Here is a 19,048-nt window from a genome sequence, read left to right as displayed (position 1 = left end):
CAGAGAAACCGTTTTTCTCATAACAAAAGCAGCTCTGTGCACAGCCTTCAGTTGGCTGCCTGGAAAATGACTGTAGTCAACAACTGCCAGGTCAATATGGATGTTCATGTTAATTTTCCAAGTTGGGGAAACAACATGCCTATTGTTAGGGGAGAGAAACATGTGAGAGATTAGCAGTGAGCAGCTTCACAGACAGCTAACTCAAAGAAGCTTCGTTCAATAAGAGGGAAAACTGTAGTAGCTTCACTTACCGTTAGTTTATTGCTTCTGCTACTCAGAGAAGCTGGAGGGGAGGGGAAAATAGGTCTGGCTGATATTCTTTCAGGCTAGTTGGAAGGAGAGTATTGCACAAAAGGATCTAGCCTGGAGGGATGAGCCCAGCCTGTGAATGTTAGAGGAGCTATGTCTGCAAGGTATGGAGCTGCACTGGATTTATTTGTATTTTTTTTTTTTCAAACAAGATATAAGTAAAATAGCCATTTATAAGGAGTGTTTCGGTACACATGGCCTGCCAGTTTGAACTAAGGATTAACTAAAAATAATGCTTTAAATAGGTGATATGGTGAGGAACGTTAAGAAAAAGGACTGGAAGGCATATTCAGTTGCTCATAATAATAACGATGCTGCTGTTTTCTTAATATTTTATTTCTTATGTTATTTTGACACTTAAATGACTTTCTTTTGAATTCAAAACAAGAACATCTTTTATGTGTTTTATTTTGTGCATTATGCTAAATAGTTTTTCATAAAGAGCCAACAAAACACTTCTGTCATTTTCCTGCTTCTCAGATTTTCCTGGCTTCCTGATTATACCTTAGAAACATCCCAAAACCTAGCTTACTTTTTGTTTCTCGCTTCCCTACTCTTACTCTTCATGTGTGGGTGCACAAGCAGTCAGAGGTGTGGTCTAAGAAGTGTGGCTCTGCTCTCAGCTGTGGTTTCCCACTTTGCAGTTAAGTCATCAGCACCAGTTGGTGGCCAGGTATATGGTGTAACAGAATGGGTGCTGAGACCATAATAATGGCCATCATTTGTTGAATGTCTGCCACGTGCCAGACATTGTACTAGTGTCTCACTAGTCTTCCCAATAATCCTGTAAAAAAACAGCATCCTCTTTTTAAAGAAGAAAAGGAGGCTTAAAGAGATTATGTAACTCTCTCCAAGATCATTTAACACATTTAGTAAGTGGCAGTGTCAGGCAACAGCAGCGGTGACAAAGCGTGCTCAAGTTCTCGTCTTCTGCAGTGAAACAGGGGAGTAAAAGGTAACTTCAGAGGTCTGGCTGTGTAATTCCCAGACCCAGGCCTCCCAGGAAAACAGAAAATGCAGAAGAAAATTGGAGCAGAAGAGTAGTATGGAACAATTTAGGATAAACAGAACTGGAGGGTCCTGGTGAGGAGGCGTTTACTTGCTCGAGAAAGTCTAGAACCCCGTTTAATTTATATTTCATTGAATACTAGGGGGATGGTTATTGTGTGACTTTTTAAAACTTGCCGTTGATTAGTAATATTTTCCTATATTTCTCCATCATATCAGCAGTAATAACCTTAGAAAACCTCAGAACAGCCGATGCTTATTCCAGAGAGGGGAAAAGAGGAAGAAGTCAGTGTTCTTTTCTATAGTTGGTGGAGGTGGACAGAAACTCTGGGCCGAGGCGGTAGCTGATGTCAGTGAAATAGGCAGCTGGCAGGTCAGCCCCTGTCCTTAGAGATTTACCCCAGATGAGATCCTTGTGTCCTTGCAGGGGAAACAGGGAAGGATAGAGAAGTAGGCAGGGAAACTGCTTTAGGACTTCAGTAACGGTGCTGCTCCACATGCTGCTCCCTCAGTCTCAGCTCTCCATCCCATAACCTTTCTTCCAATGGCTTTGCTTGTATGCTTTAAAACTGAAGAACGATTGTGATATGGTTTACTGTAGATCCAGCCTTTGGGAGTGTGAATGAATTACTTCAGTCTGGTTAACAGCTAATGTAGAGACTTAGCCTGGGCTCCCTTTAAACTGCCAGAGGTAGAGTCATCCACAGGGTACATGTTGCTTTGAAGGAGGGCCCACTGTCTGAGTCAGATAGGAAGTTGCAAAATGCATATATTAACAGTTACTGCCTCAGTAAGCTTCATTATTCTAGGAATCAATCACTGCCAATTCATATGTTTAGAGAAATTCATTTCTATCTTTCTGTTTTCTAGGGGAAAAAAAAGAACTTATTATTTAAAAGGTGAGAAAAGGAACAGGAATTTTTCTGCCTATTTATACACATATACAAGCACAGCACAGCAAGCTGGTAGTCTTTGCTGCAGAAGCAAGTTATGTTTGTCTTTCTTTCTGTGGTTGGGCATTTTTTTCTGTGTATTGAGTTAAAATTTGAAAAAAGCGGTAATAATGATTTGTTTTCTGTTGCATTTGAATTCGTGGTGCAGATGGTGCAGGGAAAGAATCTAATGGATACTTGCTTTGGAAGATCCAAAGGCCAAACAAAGCTCTCAGATTTTTTTTTTAAACTGTCTTTCCTTCCCTCTTGCTTTTTTTTTTTTCTATCTTTATTCACATACCCAATCCTTTTCTCCCTCTATCTCCATTCTTACTTTTTAATTGGCTATAACATGGAATTGAAGTTTTAAAAATATCTATCAGGTTTATTTTTAAAAGGTTAATTCTTGGTCTTAAATTTAAATTTTTGTGAGTTGGGCTTTCTTATTTCTCTGACTAAAAAACTGAAATTAAGTGGGTTTTTTGCTTTCATATGAGTCCCTGGGTGGTGGAAATGGTTAACACATTTGATTGGTAACCAAAAGTTTGGTGATTCAGTTCCACCCAGAGGTGCCTCAGAAGAAAAACCTAGTAATCTACTTCCCAAAATATCAGTCATTGAAAACCCTATGGAGCACAGTTCTCTACTCTACACACATGGGGTTACGATAGTCAGAGCTGACTTGATGGCAACTGGTTTTTTTTTTGCTTGTGTGTGTTCTCAATTGATTTCTCCCCTTACAGGTACCTGAAAGGAAAATTAATTTTTTTGTAACCAGCCATTCGGTTCTCTCATTACATAGTCAGGTAATCTCAAATTGTGTGGACAGCTAATTTGTTTGTACCCTTTAAAACTGAAGAATGATAATGATATGGTTTAGTGTAGATTGGGCCTTTGGGAGTGTGAATGATTTACTTGAGTCTGTGTGGACAACTAAATTAAATTACCAGTGACTTTGGCAACTTAGAGATATGAGTTAGTGAAGTTTAGTGGCATTAAGGACAGAGGAATTTACTTAAGTGAAAAAAGCCAGCAAACTACATATACTGTATATGAGTTAGAGGACTACCAAGTTTGTACATATTTGACAAAGAGAGATGTGGGTACAGAATAAGTCATTAGTCAAATATGAATTAGATGTATAGCACTAACACAAAACTAGGAAAAGGAGTGGTGGTAGCGTGATAGTCAAGAAATCTGTTTGTAGACTCCATGAGCCTGAGACCAGAAGAACTAGATGGTACCCAGCTACCACCAGTGACCGCCCTGACAGAGAACACCACAGAGAGTCCCTTACGAAGTGGGAGAAAAGTGTGGAGCAGAACTCAAATTCACATAAAAAGACCGACTTAATGGTTTGAGACTGAAGGAACACCCAAAGCCATGGCCCGCAGACGCCCTGTTAACCTGCAACTAAAACCATCCCCAAAGCCCACTCTTCAGACAAAGATTAGACTGGACTATAAAACATAAAATAATACTCATAAAGAATGTACTTCTTAGTTCAAGCAGATACACGAGACCAAAAGGGCGGCTCCTGTCCGGAGGCAGGATGAGAAGGCTGGAAGGGACAAGAGCTGGTTGGATAGACACAGGAAACCCAGGTAGACAGGGGGAGTGTGCTGTCACATGACAGGGATTGCAACTACTGTCACATAACAATATGTGTATAAATTTTTGTATGAGAAGTTAACTTGAGCTGTAAACTTTCACCTGAAGCACAATTAAAAAAAAAATCTGTGAGTCATAGGTTAGGAGATAAGAACATACTTTTCTATAGAGATTAAAATGGTGATAGTGATTGTTAAATTTAGGGGGCCCTTTCAGGGCAGAAACTATGCTTGATTTATTTTCTATCTCCTCCTATTTGCATTGCATTAAGTCTTAATAAATATGTCGTATAGTTCTTGGCCAATAAAATCTATATAACTTACAAGGTACCTAAAGTTCAAACCCAATAGTACTATAGAACCTAACCATTACATAAGGAGGGCTTCTGATTAGTGAGAATAGAAATGGTAAAAATGACCTTTGAAGACAAGTTGGGCAAATACATAACTATTATTTCCTCCATTTCCTCACCAAAAAATGAGAATAAAATTAGTGTCTTTCGGAGTTATTGTAAGGAGTTGCCCAACTTCCCTTTCTCCTTCCTTCCTCTTTCTGGTCACCAGCCACTGCAGACTTGTTCTTGAATTTATCCTAGGGCATGGAAGAGTAGATTAGGACACGTATGATCTCAGGAAAATCTGACATTTGCAATGGAGAAGGAAAGGGAGACATGAAGAAATGGGAATTCATGCAGTGCCTCTGGACTGGAAAAGGGAGCCTCAGTGCTTGCTGAACCAGTCTGCTGAGCTGAGATCGTTTCGAAAGGCTCTATAATACTTATGCTAAATGGTACTTAAGGATTGGACTGTGAAGGAATCCTCAATTATAGAATCAAATATCTATTTCCAAATTTTATTAGCATTGTTTTATATACTGAGTCTTTCATTGATAACATGCAAGGTCTTCATTCATTCTAACCTTGGCAGAAGCTCAGGAAGGAAGGCTCTAAAATAAAAATCTTCATTAACCATCCACCCCTGAAATTAGTGTGGGTGATGTCCATAAATGTAAAAAACAGAAATGGTAGCTGTGCTAAAACAATGTGTCAGTCTGAAAAGTGATGCTGTTCATTGGGAGCATGGAGTGAGGAACAGGGGAAGGGACAGAGACCACAGAGACCTTTGCAGCTTATCTTGAGATACGTCTTGACAGAGCCGTCGTTCTTTATCTTTGAAGCATTGTGACTTCCTAGATCATCAGTCCTAAGCCAAATTCAGATTTTAAGGTTATTATCAAAGCATCCCTACCACCCCAACAATTACAAATAAGATACAGTACAGGCATACTTAAGATATACTGTGGGTTCAGTTCCAGACCACTACAATAAAACGAGCAATCCAATAAAGCAAGTCACAGTTTTTTTGGTTTCCCAGTGCATATGAAAGTTAAGTTTACACTCTACTGAAGTCTAAGTGTGCAATATCACTATGTCTAAAAAACAATGTACATACCTTAATTAAAAAATACTTTTTTGCTAAAAAATGCTAACAATCATCTGAGCCTTCAGCAAGTTGTAATCTTTTTGCTGGTGAAGGGACTTGCCTTGATGTTGACGGCTGCTGTCTAATTGGGGTGGTGGTTGCTGAAGCTGGGGTGGCTGTGGCAGTTTCTTAAAATAAGACAGCAATGAAGTTTGCCACATCAATTGATTCTTCCTGTCATGAAAGATTTATCTGTAGCATGCGATGCTGTTTGATAACATTTTAGCCACAGTAGAACTTCTTCCAAAATTGGAGTAAGTCCTCTCAAACTCTGCTGCTGTTTTATCAACTAAATTTATGTAATATCCTAAATCCTTTGTTGTCGTTTCAGCAATGTTCACAGCATCTTCACCAGGAGTAGATTCTATCTCAAGAAACCACTTTCTAAGCAACTACTCATCCCTTAAAGTTTTATCGTGAAATTGCAACAATTCAGTCACATTTTCAGGCTCCACTTCTAGTTCTCTTGCTGTTTCCATCACATCTGCAGTTACTTCCTCCACTGAAGTCTTGAACCCCTCAAAGTCATCCATGAGGGTTGGAGTCAGCTTCTTCCAAACTCCTGTTAATGTTGATATTTGACCTCGTCCCATGAATCACAAATGTTTTTAATGGCATCTAGAATGGTGACTCCTTTGCTCGAGATTTTCAATTTACTTTGCCCAGATCCATCAGAGAATTATATTCTATGGCAGCAATAGCCTTTGAAATGTATTTTTTAAATAATAAGACTTGAAACTCAAAATTACTCTTTGATCCATGGGCTGCAGAATGGATGTTGTGTTGGCAGGCACGAAAACAACATTAATCTCCTTGTACATCACCATCACAGCTCTTGGGTGACCAGGTACATTGTCAATGAGCAGTAATATTTTGAAAGGAATCTTTTTTTCTGAGCACTAGGTCTCAACAGAGGGTTTACAATATTCAGTAAACCATATCATAAATAGATGTGCTGTCATCCAGGCTTTGTTGTTCCATTTATAGAGCACAGGCAGAGTAGATTTAGCATAATTCTTAAAGGTCCTATGATTTTTGAAATGGCATATGAGCACTGGCTTCAACTTAATGTCACGAGTTGCACTAGCCCCTAACAAGAGAGTCAGCCTGTTCTTTGAAGCTTTGAAGTCAGGCATTGACTTCTCTCTAGTTATGAAGTCCTAGATGGCATCTTCCATTTTAAGTCTGTTTTGTCTGCATCGAAAATCTGTTGTTTAGTGTCGCCACCTTCATCAGTCATCTCAGCTAGATCTTCTGGGTAATTTGCTGCAGCTTCTACATTAGCACCTGCTGCTTCACTTGGCACTTTCATGTCGTAGAGATGTCTTCTTTCCCTAAACCTCATGGACCAGCCTCTGCTAGCTCTGAACTTTTCTTCTGTAGCTTCTTTACCTCTCTCAGCCTTCATAGAATTGAAGAGAATTAGGGCGTTGCTCTGGATTAGGTTTTGTCTTAAGGGAATGTTGTGGCTGGTTTGTTCTTCTGTCCAGACCACTAAAACTTTCTCCATATCAGCAATAAGGCTGTTTCACTTTATCACTCGTGGTTCACCGGAGGAGCACTTTTAATTTCCTTGAAGAACTTTTCCTTTACATTCACAACTTGGCTAACTCTTTGGTGCAAGAGGCCTAGTTTTGGCCTATCTCAGCTTTCAATATGCCTTCCTCACTAAGCTTTATTATTTCTAGCTTTTGATTTAAAGTGAGAGACTTGCGACTCTTCCTTTCACCTGAACACTTAGAGGCCATTGTAGGGTTATTAATTGACCTAATTTCCGTATTGTCACATCGTAGGGAATAGGGAGACCTGAGGAGAGGGAGAGAGATAGGAAAGCAGCTGGTCAGTGGAGCAGTCAGAACACACACAGCATTTATCAAGTTTACTGTCTTATATGGGCGCGGTTCATGGTGCCCCAAAACAGTTATAATAGTAGTATCAAAGATCACTGATCACAGATCACCATAACAGATATAATGAAAAGATTTGAAAGGTTGAGAGAACTGCCAAAATGTAACATAGAGACTCAAAGTGAGTGGGTGTTGTTGGAAAAATGGTGCCGATAGACTTGATTGACACAGGGTTGCCACACACCTTCAATTTGTAAAAAATGTAGTACCTGCAAAGCTCAGTAAAACAAGGTATGCCTGTATATTCCAAAAACAGATGAGTTGTGAATTACTCACCATTGGATTAATTATCTGGGGAATGTATTTTTCTGCATTTACAAAGATAGCTAAGAATCGATTAAGGTGTACTTTTTTTTTTTTTTATAATTACCTTGGTTGTCCCTGTTATGTAAAATCACTGACTAAAATGAAGCAGAAGGATACTATGTCTTGTGTTCCTACCTTCTTACCACCTGTCCCTTCTTTAGTTTCTTCCTCCCTTTGTTTCTCTCTGAGGGTAAATTTTCTTCCTGGCAAGGGAGGGTGACTGAATATGCCAACCTGACAGCCAAAGAGCTACGCTGCAGGTCTCTCTTCCAGTTGTTTCCCAGTTAAGTGTTCTTTCCTATCAATACAAAGAGTGTAGGATGCTGTCTTAGGCTGGGTTCTCTAGAGAAGCAAAACCAGGGAAGTGTATAAATACATACATAGGAAGAGATTTATATCGAGGAAATGGTTCACGTAGCTGTAGAGACTGGAATGTCCCAAGTTTGTGGGTCAGGATAGATACTTCTCCTGATTCACATAGCTGCAGGGGCTGGCGAACCCAAGATCGGCAAGTCAGAGAGCAGAGCTCTTCCTCACAGGCTGCTAAGATCAATGAATCCCAAGACCTGTAGGCAAGACAGCAGGTAAGCTGCTAGCTCAAGTCCTAAGAACTGGAGGTCAGATGAAGAGGAGCCAGCTGTAGGATCCAGCACAAACAGAAAGCACCCCCTGCCCCCACCACAAGCCTTGCAAGAATGTCCGCTTATATTTGATGCAGGCCACATGCCCAAGGAAATTCTGTTTCAACTGATTACCTGCTCACAGCAGATCCCATCATGGAGGTGATCACATATGAAGTCTCAACAGGGAAGTGATCACAACATTATACGACTGCAAAATCACTGAGAATTCATGGCTCAGCCAAGTTGACACACAGTCTTAATCATCACAGATGCTATTCTGAGAAACCCTGATGTGTAACAGCTGGAAATCTTTAGTTAGGAATGACGGGAGTGGGCAAGGGTGGTGAATGGGTGGCAGCTTATTTTCTGGCTTGCAGTTCCAGATCAGTCAGCAGCCTAATTTGGAGTTTGGTGAAGGCTTCTCTTAGAATGAATTATGACTTACAGAAGCTTCAGTAGTATGACACTAAAGTAGCCAGAGGTTTGGGGAAGGACTGTGAAAAGGCTCAAGGAGCAGAAGTGATTTAAGAAGAAAAGGCTGAGGCTAGTACTAGTCTTTAGGCAAGTGAGTGTTTGGAAACAGTATTGGCGTGTGCATTAGGAAACATGGGTTTAATCTACAATCTAGTAGCCAGCTAGGTTAGTCCCTGAATCTTAATTCTGTAATTTGTGAAATAAGGGTCACTGGATCAAATTATTTCTGAGGTCTTTTAAACTCTAATAGCTTATGCATAGACATCTATCAGCAGTGTTTGATACTGCTAATAGTATCTTTCTTCTTAAAACTCTCTTGCTTTGGCTTCCTTAATACTATACTCATGGTTTTTCTCCTACCTCTCTGGCTATTTATTCTTTGCAGGCCCATCTTTTCCCACCTTGTCATTAAATGTCATACATTTTCAAGGTTCAGTCCTAGGCAGGTTTTTATCACTTCCAAGTATATCCTAGGCCGTGTAGCCAAATATCATACTTCAGTGACTACGTATACATCAACCATTCCTAAATTTTATTTCTAATCTAGATCTTTTCTCTGAGCTCTATGCCTGTATATACAACCACCTTAATTAACATCACCTTTTGGATATTTAACAGGCATCTGAAAATTTTGGATATGTTCAAAAATTCAGTCTCCTTCTTGAACTCTTTTCTCTCCATCTGCACCTAAATGCCAGTTTTCGCCAGGGCACTAGCCTCTGCATTCAAGCGTGTCACATCTACTGGCTAATACGTGAGCAGAATAATGGCTCCCAAAGATGTCCATAGCCTAGTCCCTGGAACCTGTGAGTGTGTTATATTACATGGCAAAAGGAACCTTGCAAATGGAGTTAGAGTTAATGGACCTTAACGTAGGGAGATTATCCTGTATTATCTGGGTGGGCCCAGTGTAATCACGTGGGCACTTAAAGTGGAATAGGAGGGCAGAACAGTCAGTCAGATGTGACAGAAAAAAAGGCAGCAGAGATTCAAACGTGAGAGGTTCTCTACCCACCATTGCTGGCTTTAAAGATGGAGGATGGGGAACGCCTCTAGAATCTAGGAGTGGCTGTCAGCTGACCATCAACAGGGAGACAGACCTCAGTGCTACATCCTTAAGGAACTGAATTCTGCCAACAACCTGAATGAGTAAAGAAATAGGTTCTCCCTTAGAGTTTCTAGAAAGGAACCCAGCACTGCCGACACCTTGGTTTTAGCCTTGGGAAACCTGTATCAGACTTCTGGCTTAGGAACTCAAAGATAATAAATTGGTGTTATTTTATGCCACTAAATTTGTGGTAATTTCCTGCAGCAATACTAGAAAACTAATATAGCTAATGACTTTCAAATTTGATTTACTATCTCAGATCTCTCTCTGAATTAAAAATTTAACTGTCTATTGGATATCTTCTTTTTGGTATCTTTCAGGGACTTCAAACTTATTACTTTGAAACAGAACTTCTCTTTCCCCTAAAATCTGTTCCTTTTGCTTATCTTGATTGATGTTGCTCCTGTCCGCCTTGTCCAGAAATCTAGGAATTGGCTTAAACACCTTCCTTGCTTTTACATCACTCTCTATATATCCTTACCAGATACAATTTGTTAACAAGTCTTTTTGTTTCTAGCTAGGTCTGTTGCTTTAGGTCAGGCTCCCACCACTTCTTCTTTGGATTTCTCAAATAATCTGTCAGCACCTCTCCCTGCCTCTAGTTAAAACTTCTTGCTAATTCATCCTTCTATTCTATGGAAGTGACCTTTTAAAAACTGGATCATATTTCTCCCCTACTTCATGGTTTTCCATTGTCATTTCAGTTAACTTCCAACGTACAAGCATGGCATACATGGTTTCCTCCCCAGCCTTAGTTCTTAGTCCTTAACACACTTCGTGCTGTCCAGCTATACTGAACCTCTTGCATTTTCTTGACTATGTGCTACCCTTTTATGCCGTTAGTGCCCTTGTACATACTTTACATCTGTCTGGAATGCACTCCCTTCCTTTTTTCCCTAACTTCTGTTTCTTCTTCAATCTTTAACTGAGTTATCTCTTTCTTTCAGCACTCCCAGCATCCCAGACTAAGGTAGGTACTCTCCTTTGTGGACCCTAGCACCCTGCACGTATTTCCCACCTAGTACTTACCTCACAGTATTACTGTATAATACAAAGTATTTTAACTTTTTGTTTATAGATAGCCTCTTTCCATAAACTCCTAACTCCCTTGAGGAGGGAGGACTGTTTTTTTCCATTTTTGAGTCCCTCATATCTATTATGCAGTCCCTGGGTTGTACAAATGGTTAAGCACTAGACTACTAACCAAAAGGTTGGCAGTTCAGACTAACCCAGAGATACCTTGGAAGGCCTGGCGATCTTCTTCCAAAAGGTCACAGCCCTGAAAACCCTATAGAGTGCAGCTGTATTCTGCATTTATGGAGTTGCAATCAACTTGACGGCAACTAACAACAACTACAAAGTACCTATTATAGTGTCCGACACTGAGTAGGGGCTCAATAAACGTTGGTTTAAAATAAGAAGAATGCCAAAATATAAGGGTTGTGAACCAGAGAAGTGGGTTTCCGCATAAATTTTTAGAGTTACTTTCCCTGCGTATTTTAAGAACATTAGACAGCGATGTTTCTGTGATAGTTTAAGTATTATCCATTTTAGGCTAACAAGAGAGCATTTGAATTTGATATTTGGTGTAGGAGTAGACAGGAGCTCAATGACGAGTTACTTCAGAAGAGAAAGCCGTTATTGGTGATGAGACACATATAAGGAAGATACCAGACTTGCTTGTGTAATCATCCACTTCTTTCATCTGTCAAAGGGATTATCCCTTTTAGTTTTGCTTCACTTTTTTTTTAAAAGATAAGACTTCCTGTTCCAGAAGAGAGTTAGCTTAACTAAAAAACAATTATCTTCAGTTTTCTTTTAAGTCTGAATGATGTTACAGCAACACTTACTTCATGGGGGTTTCCAACCTGGGGAAAAGAGTTAATAACTCTTGATTACAACATTAGCTAAGTTCAGAGAGAGTTCTGTTCTATTCTTCATGTTATTTAAAATGCTTACCTTTTTAATAGTTCCCCTTCCATGCATTTAAGAAGGAAATGCATAGTACTAAAAGTAAAAATTATTCTTCCTTTTCCCCTCTTAGGAAGGCATAACTTCCGTAGAACCTTTCTAATCAGTAAATAAGATCCTGTTTACTCTTGTTTTGTGTCCTCAATCCACAAGGTCCTATGTGATTTTGGACACTTTGACAAATGAATAAATGACAACTGCTTATTTTTCATGTCATTTAAAATATTTCTTTTCTTCCCAAATCTATATTACTCAGTTGATTTTTGTATTCTATGGGAAGAGATGCAGATAAAAATATTGCATAGATGATAACGACAATGATTAAATTATCTGTGGTGTAAGAAATGAAATCCAGAGAGTTTTTTTCTTACTACTTTAAAAGAAACAGCCTTGGGTGGGAGGGAGTCATAGAAAGGAGGAATGTGGAGAATAAATGAGTGAAAATGGACTGGATCTGACTTGACACTACTAGAATCTCTTTGGGCCAGCAGCATGGGAATGGGTTAGCCTGCTCTCTGGAGGCTGTTGAATACTGCTCATTGATGAGGTAATGAGACTTACCTGTAACCCTTTTCTTGCCACCATCATACCTAGTGGCCTGTTACAGTGCATCAGCATGGTAGGGGCACAATTACAGAACCAAATGATATCCTAGAAATTTCTGACAACAGAGGTAGTGATTTCAGATCTTAATCCCATCCCTAATTAGCTAATTATCATTGTGATCATCACATAAAGATATAAGAAGGCATACGAGGACCTTCATGACACAGACTCTCTACCTTTCTGGCCTTATCTCTTACTATCCCCTTCCTTCACTCAGCTCCAGCCCCACTCAGCTCCAGCCCCACTCAGCTCCAGCCCCACTCACCTCCACCCCATCCTGGTTTTCCTGAGATATTACAGATAGGCTCTGTGGGTTAGCATTGTCCAAAAGAAGTATAATATGAGCCACATATGTAATCTAAAAATTTCTAGTAGCAGTGTATTGCATTAGGCAAATTCGCTGCAGAAAGACCTATTTAAAGTTTTAAAAAGCAAAGATGTCACTTTGATGACTGAGGTGTGTCTGACCCAAGCCATGGTCTTTTCAATTGCCTTGTGTGTATGAAAATTGGACGGTGAAAAAGGAGAACTGATGTGTTCCAACTGTTATGCTGGCAAAGAATATTGATTTTACTGTGGACTGCCAAAAGAACGAACAAATTAGTCTTAGAAGAAGTACAGCCAGAATGCTCCGTAGAAGCAAGGATGGTGAGACTTTGTCTCACATACTTTGGACATGTCCTCATGAGGAAAACCCTATGGGACAGTTCTACTCTGTCCTAGAGGGTCACTGTGAGTCACAATCGACACCAACAGATTATTTTAGAGCACAACTATTAGAACCATTAGAGCATGCTGGTCTGGCATATAGTAGACAACTCAAATATTTTTTTGAGTGAGTATTTGAGTGAATGAATGAATGACTACTACCTCTGCAGGCTTATGTGGATACACAGAATCCCACAAATGCCTGACTCCAGAGTTGTCTATTGTAGTATGATGGATTGCTTTCGTATGGCTTTCTAGCCATGGTCTTGTAATAACCACCCAAGTGATTAAGCGGGACTGTTCAGATAGGGTAGTTGTAGCCTACTAAAGGAATTGGTCGGTTTTGCCATCCCACTGGGTTTGAAATGACCAACCCCAGAGACGGGAAAGAGAGGATCCCACCACCATGAAGGAAGAATAGCCAGGAAGAGAGAGCACGTCTTTTGGACCAGGGATCCCTGTGCTGAGAAGCTCCTGGACCCAGGACACAGACAGGAAACTGTAACCCTGAAGATGGTGAGAAGCAGTAGCAGACAAACAATGGCAGGAGAGGTCGGCCTGAGAGACCATGCAGTGGGCTTCCCAGCCCACAGAGTGAGAAAGCTGAGTGCCTTTGAGCAGCGGCTGAGGGCTAGGGAGAGGTGTGCCTGTGAGCATGGCTGGGAAGAGGTTGTCCTGATGGAAGAACTGTATCCTGAGTGTTCCTGAACCTGAATTGTAACCTGTTAGTTCCCTGATAAACCCCATAAAATCATTACTGTGTGTGGGTATTGCAATGAATTATCGAGCCCAGTGGAGAAGTAGAGCACTGTGGGAGGAACAGTTGGTGTCAGAATTGGTAAAGATGGCAGAGAGGGGAGGCATGTTTGACCTGCACCTCATAGGAATCAGCCTTGGGCTATTGATCTTGATTCTCCTTACCCCTTGTGAAGTTAGAGGAGGCCTGACACTGCCTTCATGCCATTTTTACACCCATGTAGTAAGTCAGTCACTAGAAAATGAGCCCTTACCTATAAAAGTCTTCTGAGTGCTCTGCCCTTGGATCTCCTTTTTCTATGGAGATACTCAAGTGTCTTCTACTTAACTGATACCTTCTCTCATTTTTTAAAACTACTTTGTGAGCACAAGGGAATCTCTTATTTCACTAATGTCATTTAATTTCTTGGTTTTTTACTTCAGTTATCATCATCATTGTTCTCAGAGAAAAATTTCATTTACAATGATTATAACACAAAACAAAGGGGGAATAAATGGTGCAGGTATAGAACTTTCAAATGGAGAGGAAGACAAGGTGATATTAAGTAATGAAAGATAGGTTCAAATTTAGGAAGATAGGGTAAATTTCAAGGTAACCACAAAGGAAGTTAAACTTATTCATTAGACTAAAGAAGAAGAAAAACAGAGCCTCAGCAAACACAAAATCTATAATAAAGAAAAGAAAATCCACAAACAAAAGGAATTTAGCACAGGAAAGTAAGAGGAACAAAGAAAACATCAGCACCACAAAAAAAAGGAAAACAATATGACAGCAATAAATTCACACCTATTGATAATCACATGGAATTTAAATGCCTTAAATGCACCTGTGAAGGGACAGTGATAGAATGGATTAAAAAGCGTGTCCCATCAATATACTGTCTACAAGAGAAACACCTTATACACACAGACATAAATATATTTAAAAAGGATGGAAAAAATATATCAAGCAAGCAGTAACCAAAAAAGGGCAGGAGTAGCAACACTAATCTCAGATAAAATAGACTGTAAGGCCAAGTCAACCATAAAAGACAAAGGAGGACATTATATAATGATGAAAGAGACAATCCACGAAGAAGACATAACCTTAATAAAAATCTGTGTACCCAACAAGAGGGCTCCAGAATACATAAAACAAACTCTAACAGCACTGGAAAGAGAAATAGACGGTTCCACAATAATAGTAGGAGACTTCAGCATATCACTCGTGGTAAAGGACAGAATACCTAGAAAGAAACTCAACAAATATACAGAAGATCGAAAGGCAAAATCAACCAATTGACCTCATAGACATATATAGAACATTCAACAACAGCAAAGTACACATTCTTTTCCAACTTGCAAAAAAAACATTCTCTAGAATAGACGACATATTAGGCCACAAAGCAACCCTCAATAAAATCCAAAGCATTGAAATAATACAAAGCATCCTGTCTGATCTCAATGCCATAAAAGGAGAAATGAATAACAGGAAGAGTAAGGGAAAAAAAATCAATTACATGGAAACTGTATAACACCTTGATTGAAAACAGCTGATAATAGAAGAAATCAAAGAGGGAATCAAAAAATTCCTGGAATCAAATGAGAATGAAAACACATAATATCAAAATCTTTGGGACACAGCAAAGGCAGTGCTCTGAGGTCAGTTTATAGCAATAAATGCACACATCAAAAAAGAAGAATGGGAGAGGCAGGGCCAAGATGGTGGAATAGTCAGACGCTTCCTGTGGTCCCTCTTACCACAAAGATTCAAAAAAACAAGTACATAGATTATATATGACAACCTAGGAGCCCTGGTCATCAAAGAAAAAGTTGAAGAATTGGACTGAGCAGCAGGGGGAAGGAAAGACAATTCAAAAGCAGTGGAGAAGTGCCAGTTGCGAGGTTGCTGGCGCCCAGTTGACTGGTTCAATGCACGTAGGCTGAGGTTAGCATTAGCGTTTGAGAATGTCTCACCATGCGGGGTGAGGCCAGGCAGCGCAAGTCTGCACACGCCCGGAGCTAGGTGGAAGCGGAGGTGCTGGACCTGCAAAAGTTAAATGCAAGTATCTGACCTACCAAGCCAAAAAAAAAAAAAAAAAAAAACCCAGTGCTGTCGAGTCAATTCCGACTCATAGCGACCCTAACCTACCAAGTGGGGGCAAAATAACCCCTCCCTCACAAAGTTTCACAGCAGAGAAGTGTTTCCATCCCCTCACCCACTCCCCACCCCACTCTGCTCTGACACCAGTCCAGCAGTATTCAACAACTGCCATGCCCATAAGCCGGAACTCAGGGCTATCCATGCCTGCACCAGTCTTGTGGCTTTAAAAAACACCACGCCTCGTAAGCCAGGAACTCAGGGTGAGTCAGGAGACCCTGCCCTTTTGTCCAGCCACTGGCATAGGGGTCCACAGATGTGCAGCATCCTTCACCCCTGCCTAGACCTCTGTGGGCCAATTCAACACTGCATCCCTTCCTTAGCATAAAACAGGAGGACATACGCCTGAAGCCCATTTTCAACTGCAGCAGCCAAGGGGGAGCTGCTGATTTGTGACATTTGACAATGCCCTGCCCCTAAAGCAGGTACCTCACCCACCCACATCAGGGGCCTGAGGGCTGGTGGTACCACCCACTCTGTCCAGCCACCCATGACAGGGGTCTGAGAATAAGTGGTGCCCCCCAGTCCCTCCAGCCAACAGCACCAAGTCCCCAGGACCAGCTGCATTACCAACCCATTATACACTGTAGGGGACAGGGACATGCTTTCCACCCAGGCACCCTGGTGCAGCTGTGAGCCCCCTATCTCGCTCTGCACATAGCCCCATATGTCAGCCATATACCTGTGCCTATTCCAAACACCCCTATGCAGCCCTCTCATCTAGGACTGTAGGTGAGAGTCTGCACCACACACTTGGTGACTGATGGCCTGGACACATGTGCCGCAGCTGCACAAGAAAAGCGAACAGACTCCTGGGCTCACATGCCTAGTAGCAGCTCTAACCATCTGGAGACAGAATGTGAGAGCTTCAAAGACACCAATAACCAAAGTAGCTCACATGCCCAGCCTAGTTGGGCATTCAAAACAAAACAAAAAGTTAGGACACAGTAAAAAAAAATACAATAAATAAGTATAGTAACTTACTGTTGCCTCAGAGACAACAGTCAATATCAAATCACATAAGAAGCAGATCAAGATGGCTTCAGCAAGTGACCAAAATAAAGAACCAGGAAACCTTCTAGAGGAAGATAAGGTAATGGAATTACCTGAGAGAATTCGAAAGACTAATTTTTGGAGCTCTCCAAGAGTTCAGGAAGGAGATCAGGCAAAACTCATACCAAGCTAAGGAACACACAGACAAAACAATAGAGGAAAACAATACAAGACCAGTACAACAAGTATAGTAGGCTGCTAGAAACCACAGAGAGACAGCAACTAGAAATCCAAAAGATTAACAATAAAATTACAGAATTAGACTGCTCAATAGAAGGAGGTGATAGGAGCAAAACTGAGGCAATGGAAGTCAGAATTAGTGAGAGTGAAGATAAATCCCTTGACACCAATTTACTTGAGGAAAAATCAGAAAAAAGAATTTAAAAAATGAAGAAAGCCAAAGAATTGTGTGGGACACTGTCAAGAGGAAAGACCTCAAGTGATAAAGAGTACCAGAACAGGGTGGAGAGTGGGGAGGGATAACAAAACACAGAATTTTTGAAGATTTGCTGGCAGAAAACTTCCCTAATACCATGGAAGACAAGAAGCTCAGTGAACCACACACAGAGTAGATCCCAAAATAAAGTTACTAAGATATATCATAATCAAAGTTGTCAAAACCAAACACAAAGATAGAATCTTAAGAGCAGCTAGGGATACACGAAAAGTCACCTGTAAAGGAGAACCAATAAGACTAAACTCTGACTACTCAGCAGAAACCATGCTGGCAAGAAGGCAATGGGATGACATATGTAAAGCCTTGAAGGAAAGAAATTGCCAGCCAAGAATTATATATCCACCAAAACTGTCTCTCAAATATGATGACAAAACTAGTTCATTTCCAGATGAACAGACGTTAAGGGAATTTTTAATAACCAAACCAGAATTACAAGAAATATTAAAGGAAGTCCTTTGGTTAGAGAGCCAACAATATCAGACAACAATCCAAGACTAGAACAAAGGACAGATCAACCAGTTATCAACCCAGAAAGAGGAGTCACAAAAACAAGTCAAAGCTAAAAACTGAAAATAGGGAACCAGAGATGTCAATATGTAAATGATGACATCAAAAAAAAAAAAAGAATGAACAGTGTAATCATGGAATTTTCATATGGAGAGGAAGTTAAGGCGATATGAAGAAATAAAAGATCGATTTAAACTTACAAATATAAAGGTAAATTTTAGGGTAACCACAAAGGAAGCTAACAAGCCTACCCATCAAAATAAAAAAGAAGAAAAACAAAGACTCAGCAAACACAAAATCAACAATAATGAAAAAGATGAAAATAATAAAGAAAAATGACAGCACAGAAAATGAAGTGGAACAAAGAAACTGTCAACACCACACACACACACACACACAAGTACATCAAAATGACAGTAGTAAACTCATATACCTATCAATAATTACACTGAAAATAAATAGACTAAATGCATGAATAAAGAGGCGAAGAGTGGCAGAATGGATTACAAAAAAAAGAGACGCATCTCTCTGCTGCCTGCAAAAGACACACTTAGACTCAAAGACAAACTAAAACTCAAAGGATGGAAAAATATATCAAGCAAACAATAACCAAAAAAGAGCAGGAACGGCAGCGTTAATCTCTGACAAAATAGGCTTTAAGGCAAAACTCACCACAAATGATAAGGAAGGGCAATATCAAAGGGTCAGTATACCAGGAGGACATAACCATAATAGGTATATACACACCCAATAACAAGGCTCCAAAATACATAAAACAAACTCATAACAGCCTTGAAAAGAGAAATAGACAGCGCCACAATAATAGTAGGAGACTTCAAAACACCCCTTTCAGTAAAGGACAGAATATCTAGAAAGAAAATTAAAGATACAGAAGATCTAAATGCCACAGTCAATGAACTTGACCTCATAGACATATACAGAACACTGCACCCAACAGCAGCCAAGAATACATTTCTTCTCCAATGTACGTGGAACATTCTCCAGAATAGACCACATTTTAAGCCATAAAGCAAGACTTAACAGAATCCAAAACACTGAAATATGACAAAGCATTTCTGACCATAAAGCCA

At 40.2% G+C, this 19,048-nt stretch overlaps 1 protein-coding gene across 1 annotated transcript in view; it reads left to right on the top strand.

Moving 5' to 3' along the window:
- Positions 1 to 294: 294 nt before the first annotated feature.
- The window catches only part of ART3 (ADP-ribosyltransferase 3 (inactive)), a 90,482-nt gene continuing 71,728 nt past the window's right edge, over positions 295 to 19,048 (top strand). Inside the window, exon 1 of the mRNA XM_049885979.1 lies at positions 295 to 413. The gene's annotated coding sequence lies outside the window, so the exon portion shown is untranslated. The remainder of the gene's footprint in view (positions 414 to 19,048) is intronic.

Source organism: Elephas maximus, chromosome 5, assembly GCF_024166365.1.
Source record: "Elephas maximus indicus isolate mEleMax1 chromosome 5, mEleMax1 primary haplotype, whole genome shotgun sequence".
NCBI lineage: Eukaryota > Metazoa > Chordata > Mammalia > Proboscidea > Elephantidae > Elephas > Elephas maximus.
The sequence above is the reverse complement of the archived record's forward strand: the minus strand, read 5'-3'. Positions and strand labels throughout refer to the sequence as shown.